Genomic DNA, 14,135 nt, shown 5'->3' with positions numbered 1-14,135 from the left:
CGCAGGATCCTTGAGGGCCGCCGTGTCCGGAGACGGCAGCGCCACCTTCTTGGACAGGCGTGTTAAAGCCTTGTCCACTGTGGGAGAGGATTCCCAACGTACCCTGTCCTGCGTAGGGAAAGGGTACGCCAGAAGAGTCCTTTTGGGAATCTGCAGTTTCTTATCTGGAGTTTCCCAAGCTTTTTCACATAACTCGTTAAATTCATGAGATTGAGGAAAGTTTACTACCTGTTTCTTCTCCTTAAACGTGTACCCTCATGTCGGGCACTGAGGGTTCATCAGTGATATGCAATAATCATGCACTGAATATTCTGTCACCCTAGGGTGCAATCTCGCTTCATCATAGTCGACACTGGAATGAGTCTGTGTCCACTATTTGTGACAAGAGACGTTTCTGAGACCCCGACGGGCCCTGTGAGTCGGTGTAATCTGTGGATTGACCCCCTGTCGACACCCTGGACTCTGCTTTGTCCAGTCTCTTATGTAATGATGCTACACTTGCATTTAACATATGCCACATATCCATCCAATCCTGAGTCGGCACCACCGACGGGGACACACCACTCATCTGTTCCACCTCCTCCTTGGATAAGCCTTCCGCTTCAGACATGCTGACACCCCACACACAGGGATATAACTATAAGGGGACAATTCCCCAAACCAGGCCCTTTGGAGAGACAGAGAGAGAGTATGCCAGCGCCAAACTGACACTGGAATAAACCCAGATAGTGCTTTTATATGAAATTACACTGATTTCCCCACTCTCTGCACCTGTAATGTGCCCCCCTCCTCCTTTTTCAGCCCTCCGAGTTCGTTCAGCAGGTGAGAGTCCGGGGAGCCAGCGTTCTCGGCAGCTTCTGTGGAGAAAATGGCGCTGGTTAGTGCTGAGGATCAAGCTCCGCCCCCTCCAGCGGCAGGCATAGGTCCCGCTCTGAATGACAAAAAATGGCGGGGGTTGTATTATTTTCTGCCTCCGCAGCCTAATAATGTATACTGTGCCACCCAAGAGGTTTATTGCTGCCCAGTGACTCCCCCCCCTCCCCCCCTCCCCGCCCATATGTGCCTTTCTGTGTGTGTTGTCTGGGAGCAATGGCGCGCAGTGAAGATCTGAAGTCTTCTGCCGCCTTGAAGTCTTCTTTTCTTCTCATACTCACCCGGCTTCTATCTTCCGGCTCTGCGAGGAGGATGGCGGCGCGGCTCCAGGACGAACCCCAGGGTGAGACCTGTGTTCCGACTCCCTCTGGAGCTAATGGTGTCCAGTAGCCTAAGAAGCAGAGCCTATCATTTAAGTAGGTCTGCTTCTCTCTCCTCAGTCCCACGATGCAGGGAGCCTGTTGCCAGCAGAGCTCCCTGAAAATAAAAAACCTAACAAAATTCTTTTACACAGAAAGCTCAGGAGAGCTCCCTGTAATGCACCCTATCTCCTCTGGGCACAAGATCTAACTGAGGTCTGGAGGAGGAGCCAGTGCACACCCATACTAAAAGTTCTTTATAGTGCCCATGTCTCCTGCGGAGTCTGTCTATACCCCATGGTCCTTACGGAGTCCCCAGCATCCTCTAGGACGTAAGAGAAAATAAGATTTTACTCACCGGTAAATCAATTTCTCGTAGTAGCCTCTCCTGACAGGCCGCCCCGGCAACTGTTCCGAGCAGCGCCGCCTCCACCGCTGAGACCCCCGCCGGCCGCCGCTGTAGGACCGCGCTACATTACAGCGCCCCCGGCTCCCTGCTCCCTGATTGCGCTTGGAGTGAGATACCCGTGCCCCGGTAATTCCCGCTCAGACAGCGGGCCACGGGGGAGGGAGCAGAAGGGGGGGGGGGGGGGGGGGATGACATTAGCGGAGGGCTGCATAAGGGGGTTGACATTGATGAAATAGGCTGTTAAGCCTATATTACAGGGTTGGCAGCACTTGTTACATATACCCTGCACTGTGAGGCATGGTGGCCATTTTAATATTGCTTCCTGTCTTCCAGTTTGTGATTCCAGAACGTTCCTGTACTACATCTCTACTCCACCGGAGGTGCAGGGGTATTGGTGGGAATTTGGGATCAGTTTCATATAGTACTGGCCACATGCACTACACTTTGCCAGAGATAGATTATATATATATATATATATATATATATATATATATTTCTCTAACGTCCTAGTGGATGCTGGGGACTCCGTCAGGACCATGGGGATTAGCGGCTCCGCAGGAGACAGGGCACAAAAATAAAGCTTTAGGATCAGGTGGTGTGCACTGGCTCCTCCCCCTATGACCCTCCTCCAAGCCTCAGTTAGGTTTTTGTGCCCGTCCGAGCAGGGTGCAATCTAGGTGGCTCTCCTAAAGAGCTGCTTAGAAAAAGTTTTTAGGTTTTTTATTTTCAGTGAGTCCTGCTGGCAACAGGCTCACTGCATCGAGGGACTTAGGGGAGAGAAGTCAACTCACCTGCGTGCAGGATGGATTGGCTTCTTAGGCTACTGGACACCATTAGCTCCAGAGGGATCGAACACAGGCCCAGCCATGGAGTCCGGAGCCGCGCCGCCGACCCCCCTTGCAGATGCCTAAGATGGAAGAGGTCCAGAAGCAGGCGGCAGAAGACTTTTCAGTCTTCCTGAGGTAGCGCACAGCACTGCAGCTGTGCGCCATTGTTGTCAGCACACTTCACACAGCGGTCACGGAGGGTGCAGGGCGCCCTGGGCAGCAATGTATAATACCTTTTTATGGCTAAAAAATACATCACATATAGCCCTTGAGGCTATATGGATGTATTTAACCCCTGCCAGATCTCACAAACTCCGGAGAAGAGCCCGCCGAAATAGGGGGCGGGGCTTATTCTCCTCAGCACACAGCGCCATTTTCCTGCTCAGCTCCGCTGTGAGGAAGGCTCCCAGGACTCTCCCCTGCACTGCACTACAGAAACAGGGTAAAACAGAGAGAGGGAGCACTTTTTTTGGCGATCTTACTATATTTAAGCTGCTATAAGGATACAACACTTATATAGGGTTGTTCCCATATATATTATAGCGCTTGGGTGTGTGCTGGCAAACTCTCCCTCTGTCTCCCCAAAGGGCTAGTGGGGTCCTGTCTTCAATAGAGCATTCCCTGTGTGTCTGCTGTGTGTCGGTACGTGTGTGTCGACATGTATGAGGACGATGTTGGTGTGGAGGCAGAGCAATTGCCGGTAATGGTGATGTCACCCCCCAGGGAGTCGACACCGGAATGGATGGCTTTGTTTATGGAATTACGTGATAATGTCAGCACATTACAAAAATCAGTTGACGACATGAGACGGCCGGAAAACCAGTTAGTACCTGCCCAGGCGTCTCAGACACCGTCAGGGGCTGTAAAACGCCCTTTACCTCAGTCGGTCGACACAGACCCAGACACGGACACTGAATCTAGTGTCGACGGTGAAGAAACAAACGTATTTTCCAGTAGGGCCACACGTTATATGATCACGGCAATGAAGGAGGCTTTGCATATCTCTGATACTACAAGTACCACAAAAAGGGGTATTATGTGGGGGGTGAAAAAACTACCTGTAGTTTTTCCTGAATCAGAGGAATTGAATGATGTATGTGATGAAGCGTGGGTTAACCCAGATAGAAAAGTGCTAATTTCAAAAAAGTTATTGGCATTATACCCTTTCCCGCCAGAGGTTAGGGCGCGCTGGGAAACACCCCCTAAGGTGGATAAGGCGCTCACACGCTTATCAAAACAAGTGGCGTTACCGTCTCCTGATACGGCCGCCCTCAAGGATCCAGCTGATAGGAGGCTGGAAACTACCCTAAAAAGTATATACACACATACTGGTGTTATACTGCGACCAGCCATCGCCTCAGCCTGGATGTGCAGTGCTGGGGTGGTCTGGTCGGATTCCCTGACTGAAAATATTGATACCCTGGATAGGGACAGTATTTTACAGACTTTAGAGCAATTAAAGGATGCTTTTCTTTATATGCGAGATGCTCAGAGGGATATTTGCACTCTGGCATCGAGAGTAAGTGCGATGTCCATATCTGCCAGAAGAAGTTTATGGACACGACAGTGGTCAGGTGATGCGGATTCCAAACGGCATATGGAAGTATTGCCGTATAAAGGGGAGGAATTATTTGGCGTCGGTCTATCGGATTTGGTGGCCACGGCAACTGCCGGGAAATCCACCTTTTTACCTCAGACCCCCTCCCAACAGAAAAAGACACCGTCTTTTCAGCCGCAGTCCTTTCGGTCCTATAAGAAGCGGGCAAAAGGACAGTCATATCTGCCCCGAGGCAGAGGAAAGGGTAAGAGAGGGCAGCAAGCAGCTCCTTCCCAGGAACAGAAGCCCTCCGTGGGTTCTGCAAAGCCCTCAGCATGACGCTGGGGCTTTACAAGCGGACTCAGGAACGGTGGGGGGGTCGACTCAAGAATTTCAGCGCGCAGTGGGCTTGCTCACAGGTGGACCCCTGGATCCTGCAGGTAGTATCTCAGGGTTACAGGTTGGAATTCGAGAAGTCTCCCCCTCGCCGGTTCCTAAAGTCTGCTTTGCCAACGTCTCCCTCAGACAGGGCGACGGTATTGGAAGCCATTCACAAGCTGTTTTCTCAGCAGGTGATAGTCAAGGTACCCCTCCTACAACAGGAAAAGGGGTATTACTCCACGCTATTTGTGGTACCGAAGCCGGACGGCTCGGTAAGACCTATTCTAAATCTGAAATCTTTGAACCTGTACATACAAAAATTCAAGTTCAAGATGGAATCACTCAGAGCAGTGATAGCGAATCTGGAAGAAGGGGACTTTATGGTGTCCCTGGACATAAAAGATGCTTACCTGCATGTCCCAATTTGCCCTTCACATCAAGGGTACCTCAGGTTCGTGGTGCAAAACTGTCATTATCAGTTTCAGACGCTGCCGTTTGGATTGTCCACGGCACCTCGGGTCTTTACCAAGGTAATGGCCGAAATGATGATTCTTCTGCGAAGAAGAGGCGTATTAATTATCCCTTACTTGGACGATCTCCTGATAAGGGCAAGGTCCAGAGAACAGCTGGAGGATGGAGTAGCACTAACCCAAGTAGTGCTGCAACAACACGGGTGGATTCTGAATTTTCCAAAATCTCAGTTGACCCCGACAACACGTCTGCTGTTCCTGGGAATGATTCTGGACACGGTTCAGAAAAAGGTGTTTCTTCCGGAGGAGAAAGCCAAGGTGTTATCCGAACTTGTCAGGAACCTCCTAAAACCAGGAAAAGTGTCTGTGCATCAATGCACAAGAGTCCTGGGAAAGATGGTGGCTTCTTACGAAGCAATCCCATTCGGCAGATTCCACGCACGAACTTTTCAGTGGGATCTGCTGGACAAATGGTCCGGATCGCATCTGCAGATGCATCAGCGGATAACCTTATCGCCACGGACAAGGGTGTCTCTTCTGTGGTGGTTGCAGAGTGCTCATCTGTTAGAAGGCCGCAGATTCGGCATACAGGACTGGGTCCTGGTGACCACGGATGCCAGTCTGAGAGGCTGGGGAGCGGTCACACAGGGAAGAAACTTCCAGGGAGTATGGTCAAGCCTGGAGATGTCTCTTCACATAAATATACTGGAGCTAAGAGCGATTTACAATGCTCTAAGCCTGGCAAAACCCCTGCTTCAGGGTCAGCCGGTGTTGATCCAGTCGGACAACATCACGGCAGTCGCCCACGTAAACAGACAGGGCGGCACAAGAAGCAGGAGAGCAATGGCAGAAGCTGCAAGGATTCTTCGCTGGGCGGAAGATCATGTGATAGCACTGTCAGCAGTGTTCATTCCGGGAGTGGACAACTGGGAAGCAGACTTCCTCAGCAGACACGATCTACACCCGGGAGAGTGGGGACTTCATCCAGAAGTCTTCCACATGATTGTGAACCGTTGGGAAAAACCAAAGGTGGATATGATGGCGTCTCGCCTCAACAAAAAACTGGACAGGTATTGCGCCAGGTCAAGAGACCCTCAGGCAATAGCTGTGGACGCTCTGGTAACACCGTGGGTGTTCCAGTCAGTGTATGTGTTTCCTCCTCTGCCTCTCATACCCAAAGTACTGAGAATTATACGGCAAAGGGGAGTAAGAACGATACTCGTGGCTCCGGATTGGCCAAGAAGAACTTGGTACCCGGAACTTCAGGAGATGCTCACGGAAAATCCGTGGCCTCTACCTCTAAGACGGGACCTGATTCAGCAGGGACCGTGTCTATTCCAAGACTTACCGCGGCTGCGTTTGACGGCGTGGCGGTTGAACGCCGAATTCTAAGGGAAAAAGGCATTCCAGAAGAGGTCATTCCTACACTGGTTAAAGCCAGGAAGGAGGTGACTGCACAACATTATCACCGCATTTGGAGAAAATATGTTGCGTGGTGTGAGGCCAGGAAGGCCCCCACGGAGGAATTTCAATTGGGTCGATTCCTACATTTCCTGCAAACAGGATTGTCTATGGGCCTCAAGTTGGGGTCCATTAAGGTTCAAATTTCGGCCCTGTCGATTTTCTTCCAGAAAGAATTGGCTTCAGTTCCTGAAGTCCAGACTTTTGTAAAAGGAGTACTACATATACAGCCCCCGGTTGTGCCCCCAGTGGCTCCGTGGGACCTTAATGTAGTTTTGGATTTTCTCAAATCCCATTGGTTTGAGCCACTCAAATCGGCGGATTTGAAATATCTTACATGGAAAGTAACCATGCTACTGGCCCTGGCTTCAGCCAGGAGAGTGTCAGAATTGGCGGCTTTATCGTATAAAAGCCCATATCTGATTTTCCATTCGGACAGGGCAGAACTGCGGACGCGTCCTCATTTTCTGCCTAAGGTGGTGTCAGCGTTTCACCTGAACCAGCCTATTGTGGTGCCTGCGGCTACTAGCGATTTGGAGGATTCCAAGTTGCTGGACGTTGTCAGGGCATTGAAAATATATATTTCAAGGACGGCTGGAGTCAGAAAATCTGACTCGCTGTTTATACTGTATGCACCCAACAAGCTGGGTGCTCCTGCTTCTAAGCAGACGATTGCTCGTTGGATTTGTAGCACAATTCAACTTGCACATTCTGTGGCAGGCCTGCTACAGCCTAAATCTGTCAAGGCCCATTCCACAAGGAAGGTGGGCTCATCCTGGGCGGCTGCCCGAGGGGTCTCGGCATTACAACTCTGCCGAGCAGCTACGTGGTCGGGGGAGAACACGTTTGTAAAATTCTACAAATTTGATACCCTGGCTAAAGAGGACCTGGAGTTCTCTCATTCGGTGCTGCAGAGTCATCCGCACTCTCCCGCCCGTTTGGGAGCTTTGGTATAATCCCCATGGTCCTGACGGAGTCCCCAGCATCCACTAGGACGTTAGAGAAAATAAGATTTTACTTACCGATAAATCTATTTCTCGTAGTCCGTAGTGGATGCTGGGCGCCCATCCCAAGTGCGGATTGTCTGCAATACTTGTACATAGTTATTGTTACAAAAAAATCGGGTTGTTCTTGTTGTGAGCCGTCTGTTCAGAGGCTCCTACGTTGTCATACTGTTAACTGGGTTCAGATCACGAGTTGTACGGTGTGATTGGTGTGGCTGGTATGAGTCTTACCCGGGATTCAAAATCCTTCCTTATTGTGTACGCTCGTCCGGGCACAGTATCCTAACTGAGGCTTGGAGGAGGGTCATAGGGGGAGGAGCCAGTGCACACCACCTGATCCTAAAGCTTTATTTTTGTGCCCTGTCTCCTGCGGAGCCGCTAATCCCCATGGTCCTGACGGAGTCCCCAGCATCCACTACGGACTACGAGAAATAGATTTATCGGTAAGTAAAATCTTATTATATATATATATATATATATATATATATTATATATATATATATATATATGACACCTTAGTACTATTTACTGAGTCGTGCAGGTTGTCTGTCTTTGTATGTTGTATTGTCTGTCTGCATAATGAGTAAGGCACCGGCAAAACCAAAAAAGCACTGACATGTCTGTGACAGTGTGTTACCGGATGGTTCTACCACATGTACAGTATGTTTTGTGAATTCAGCTACGGATACAATCTCTGCTCCGCTGTCTAAGCCGGTTTCATCCCCGGACCCTCCATGGGCTATGCTAGCATATGTCATGGCTGGATTGCAATCAGAATTGGCCGCCGCTCGACAGGAGCGGGAAGCGGCAAGATCTGAGTGTAGGGTGAGACCGCTAGGACTACCGGAGGGGTCTCAGCCTTGCCAACAGTCTAAGTCCATTTTGGGTAGTAGGGATAAATTTACTTTGTCTTATGATTTACCAGTTTCTGCTATGTTACAGTCTGATGATTCTATGCCAGTCCTCACTGCGCAAGATGACGGTGAGGAGGGCGAAGTAGACCAGCAGTCCGATAGTGAAGATTTTGACAGCCCAGGCATTGATAATCTCATCAGAGCGGTGCGTCAGTCTCTGAGGTTTACAGAATCTGAGGAGCCTCTGACAAATGATGAAGTCGTCTTTGCTAAACGACAGAGGACTCCGATGTGTTTTCCGGTTTCGGAATCTCTTAATAAGATGTTACTGGAAACACGAAAGAATCCGGATAAACGGTTTTCTATACCTCGCAGATTTAAGTCTAGTTACCCGTTTCCGGAGTCTGTGACAGCTACATGGGAGAATCCGCCATTGGTGGATTCGTCTGTGTCTAAACTTACAAAGAAATTAACCATACCAGTACCAACGGCTACTACGCTTAAAGACCCTTCAGACCGTAAAATTGAAGCTATGCTAAAATCCATGTATATAGCAGCAGGAGTGTTGCTTAGACCTGGGTTGGTTGGCATTTGGGTAACTAAGGCGCTCATGGTATGGATAACAGAACTCAAGTCTGCCCTACATGACGATCACCTTATACTTCTCGCTGATCAAATCTGGGAAGCTGCTGATTATGTACAGCTTCTACTGACGTCTGTCAGCTCACTTCTCGCCTTTCATCGTCGCTAGTTGCAGCACGACGAGCACTCTGGCTGCGCTCTTGGCAAGCGGAGGTCAAAAGAGGTATAGAGGCGTTACCTTACGGTGGCGAGAAGTTGTTTGGTCCTGAATTGGACAAATGGATTGCTGAGGCCACGGGTGGTAAGTCTGTTTTCTTACCATTGCCTCCAACGGCACCTAGGCAGAAATACTCGGGACCGGCATTCAAATCATTTCGGCCTCAGCCCTTTCGAGGCCGTGGTAGGGGACCAGCCACGGCCGGTAGATGAGGTCGAGGGCGTGGTTTCCAACAAACCAACGCCAGTCGTCAAGACGCTAAGGTCACCGACAAGCCAGTGGCATGACGGACTCCCAGCCCATCTTGGATCTCCAGTTGTGGGAGCACGCCTTCAGACGTTCCATTTGGCGTGGTTCCAGACGTCCACAGATGGGTGGATCCGCAATTTAGTGCTAAAAGGTTACAAAATAGAGTTCGACTCTCCCGCCACTGCGGTTTTTCAAGACAGGACTGCCTGTGTCGGACGACAAACGGGCGGTTCTGCAACTTGCCATTCAGTCTCTGCTGGAGTCAGCAGTTTTGATTCCGGTCCCTGTACACCAACAGGGTCAGGGTTATTATTCCAGTCTGTTTGTGGTACCAAAGCCGGATGGCTCGGTCAGGCCAATATTGAACTTAAAGGGCCTCAATCAGTACGTCACTTACTACAGATTCAAGATGGAATCTCTGCGGTCGGTAATTGCAGGTTTAGAGCCACAGGAATTCATGATTGCGCTGGATCTCAAAGATGCGTATTTACACATTCCGATTTGGCCACCTCATCAGAGGTTCTTGCGGTTTGCACTCCGGCAGAACCATTACCAGTTTCAGGCTCTACCGTTTGGCCTCTCGTCAGCGCCTCGGGTATTCACCAAAGTGATGTCTGTGATGATAGCTCATCTCAGATCCCTGGGAGTGATAATAGTTCCGTACTTGGACGATCTGCTCATCAAAGCTCCGTCTCAACAGATGCTCCTCCAACATGCGTTGCTAACGTACGATGTCCTAGTTCAGCACGGTTGGATTGTCAACTTCAAGAAATCACATCTGATTCCGTCTCAACGACTGCAATTCCTAGGTATGATTCTCGATACGGTAAATCAAAGAATTTACCTACCAGAACAGAAAGTACAGATCATTCGTCATCTGGTTCGATTGGTGCTCAAGCCACGCACAGTCTCGGTACATTTGTGCATTCGCCTCTTAGGCACAATGGTGGCGGCTTTCAAAGCGCTTCAGTTCGGGAGACTTCACTCACGTCCTTTTCAACCGGATGTGCTCGCACAGTGGTCGGGCTCGCATCTGCAGATTCACCACAGAGTGAGGTTGTCGCCACGGGCCAGGGTATCTCTACTCTGGTGGCTCAATGTACACAATCTGACCGCAGGGAAACTGTTCGGCGCCTGGAATTGGATAATTCTAACGACGGACGCAAGTCTCAGAGGTTGGGGAGCTGTAGTTCAAAATTGTCAGCTCCAGGGTCTCTGGGCGGCTCACGAAAGATTGCGGTCTATAAATGTCCTGGAACTCCGGGCAATTTACAATGCGCTACGACAAGCAGTGCACATTCTTAGGTCTCAGCCTGTCCAGGTGCAGTCGGACAATGCGACGGCGGTCGCATACATCAACAAACAAGGAGGAACGAGAAGCCGCATGTCAATGCGAGAAGTAGCTCGAATCCTCAATTGGGCCGAGCGTCACCAAGTGATGTTGTCGGCAGTGTTCATTCCGGGAGTGGACAATTGGGAGGCGGATTATCTCAGCCGTCTGGATTTTCATCCAGGAGAATGGGCATTACATCCAGAAGTGTTTCACATGTTGGCCCAGAGGTGGGGTTACCCTCAAGTGGACCTGATGGCATCTCGCCACAATCATCAAACGCCCCAGTATGTGTCCAGGACGCGAGATCCAAAGGCAGTGGCGGTGGATGCTCTCACCGTCGCGTGGCCGTACAGCCTCGTGTACCCGTTTCCGCGGCTCCCTCTGTTGCTAAAACGGATCAAAAGAGAGTCCGTCACAGTCATACTAGTGGCCTCGGAGAGCTTGGCCGCTCCCACTTCGTCCGGACCTGTTACAACAGGGTCCGTTCCTTTACCCCGATTTAGCGCGGCTGCGTTTGACGGGGTGGCTGTTGAGACCGCCCTCTTAAGGACAGAGGGCATTCCAGAATCGGTTATACCAACCATGTTACGTGCTAGGAAGCCAGTTACAGCAGCTCATTATTACAGAATTTGGCATGCCTATATAGGTTGGTGTGAGGATCGGAAGTTTCCGACATCATCTTTCAAGTTATCCCGTCTTTCTCTGACGTCCTAAGTGGATGCTGGGACTCCGTAAGGACCATGGGGAATAGCGGCTCCGCAGGAGACTGGGCACAACTAAAGAAAGCTTTAGGACTACCTGGTGTGCACTGGCTCCTCCCTCTATGACCCTCCTCCAGACCTCAGTTAGAATTTTGTGCCTGGCTGAGCTGGATGCACACTAGGGGCTCTCCTGAGCTCCTAGAAAAAGAAAGTTTATTTTAGGTTTTTTATTTTCAGTGAGATCTGCTGGCAACAGACTCACTGCTACGAGGGACTAAGGGGAGAGAAGCGAACCTACCTGCTTGCAGCTAGCTTGGCCTTCTAAGGCTACTGGACACCATTAGCTCCAGAGGGATCGAACACAGGGCCCGACCTCGATCGTCCGTTCCCGGAGCCGCACCGATGCCCCCCTTACAGAGCCAGAAGCAAGAAGAGTCCTGGAAATCGGCGGCAGAAGACTTCGGTCTTCAAACAAGGTAGCGCACAGCACTGCAGCTGTGCGCCATTGCTTCCCATGCACACCTCACACTCCGGTCACTGATGGGTGCAGGGGGGGGGCCCCCGGGCCTCCCCTGGGCTGCAATATTAAGTACCTTGGCTGGCAAAAAAACACATAATATAGTCAGAGACTATATATGTGTAAAATACCCCTGCCAGATATACATAGAAAAAAGCGGGAGAAGTCCGCCGAAAAAGGGACGGGGCTATCTCCCTCAGCACACTGGCGCCATTTTCCCTCACAGCTCCGCTGGAAGGATCGCTCCCAGGCTCTCCCCTGCAGTTTCCATACTACATAGGGTAAAAAAGAGAGGGGGGGCACTAAATTTAGGCGCAATATTGTGTATACAAGCAGCTATTGGGAAAAATCACTCAATTATAGTGTTAATCCCTGTGTTATATAGCGCTGTTGGTGTGTGCGGGCATACTCTCTCTCTGTCTCCCCAAAGGGCTTTGTGGGGTCCTGTCCGCAGTCAGAGCATTCCCTGTGTGTGTGCAGTGTGTCGGTACGGCTGTGTCGACATGTTTGATAAGGAGGCTTATGTGGAGGCGGAGCAAGTGCCGATAAATGTGATGTCACCCCCTGCGGGGCCGACACCTGAGTGGATGGACTTGTGGAAGGAATTACGTGAAAGTGTCAGCTCCTTACATAAAAGGTTTGACGACATATCAGATGTGGGACAGCCGGCGTCTCAGCTTGTGCCTGCCCAGCTGTCTCAAAAGCCATCAGGGGCTCTTAAACGCCCGCTACCTCAGATGGCAGACACAGATGTCGACACGGATACTGAATCCAGTGTCGACGACAATGAGACAAATGTACATTCCAATAGGGCCACACGTTACATGATTGAGGCAATGAAAAATGTGTTGCACATTTCTGATATTACCCCAGGAACCACAAAAAAGGGTATTATGTTTGGGGAGAAAAAACTACCAGTGGTTTTTCCCCCATCTGAGGAATTAAATGAGGTGTGTGAAGAAGCGTGGGCTTCCCCCGATAAGAAACTGGTAATTTCTAAAAGGTTACTAATGGCGTACCCTTTCCCGCCAGAGGATAGGTCACGTTGGGAAACATCCCCTAGGGTGGATAAAGCGCTCACACGTCTGTCAAAAAAGGTGGCACTACCGTCTCCGGACACGGTTGCCCTAAAGGAGCCTGCTGATAGGAAGCAGGAGGCTATCCTGAAGTCTGTATATACACACGCAGGTATTATACTGAGACCAGCTATTGCTTCAGCATGGATGTGCAGTGCTGCAGCTGCGTAGTCAGATTCCCTGTCGGAAAATATTGATACCCTAGACAGGGACACTATATTGCTATCCATAGAGCATATAAAAGACGCAGTCTTATACATGAGAGATGCACAGAGGGATATTTGCCGGCTGGCATCTAAAATAAGTGCAATGTCCATTTCTGCCAGGAGAGGATTATGGACTCTGCAGTGGACGGGTGATGCAGATTCTAAAAGGCACATGGAAGTTTTGCCTTATAAGGGTGAGGAGTTGTTCGGGGATGGTCTCTCGGACCTCGTTTCCACAGCAACAGCTGGGAAGTCAGCATTTTTACCCCATGTTCCCTCACAGCCAAAGAAAGCACCGTATTATCAGGTACAGTCCTTTCGGCCCCATAAAGGCAAGCGGGTTAAAGGCGCGTCCTTTCTGCCCAGAGGCAGAGATAGAGGGAAAAAGCTGCAGCACACAGCCAGTTCCCAGGAGCAAAAGTCCTCCCCCGCTTCCTCCGAGTCCTCCGCATGACGCTGGGGCTCCACAGGCGGAGCCAGGTACGGTGGGGGCCCGTCTCAAAAACTTCAGCAATCAGTGGGCTCGCTCACGGGTGGATCCTTCAAGTAGTATCTCAGGGGTACAAGCTGGAATTCGAGACGTCTCCCCCCCCCGCCGTTTCCTCAAATCTGCCTTGCCAACAACTCCCTCAGGCAGGGATGCAGTGCTAGAGGCAATTCACAAGCTGTATTCCCAGCAGGTGATAGTCAAGGTGCCCCTCCTTCAACAAGGACGGGGTTAATATTCCACAATGTTTGTGGTACCGAAACTGTACGGTTCGGTGAGACCCATTTTAAATTTGAAATCCTTGAACACGTATATAAAAAAATTCAAGTTCAAGATGGAATCGCTCAAGGCGGTTATTTCAAGCCTGGACGAGGGGGATTACATGGTATCACTGGACATCAAGGATGCTTACCTGCATGTCCCCATTTACCATCATCACCAGGAGTACCTCAGATTTGTGGTACAGGATTGTCATTACCAATTCCAGACGTTGCCGTTTGGTCTGTCCACGGCACCGAGGGTATTTACCAAGGTAATGGCCGAAATGATGATACTCCTTCGAAAAAAGGGTGTTTTAATTATCCCGTACTTG

Source organism: Pseudophryne corroboree, chromosome 10 (genome assembly GCF_028390025.1).
Source record: "Pseudophryne corroboree isolate aPseCor3 chromosome 10, aPseCor3.hap2, whole genome shotgun sequence".
In the NCBI taxonomy this organism is placed as follows: Eukaryota; Metazoa; Chordata; class Amphibia; order Anura; family Myobatrachidae; genus Pseudophryne; species Pseudophryne corroboree.
Note: the sequence above shows the minus strand (reverse complement) of the source record.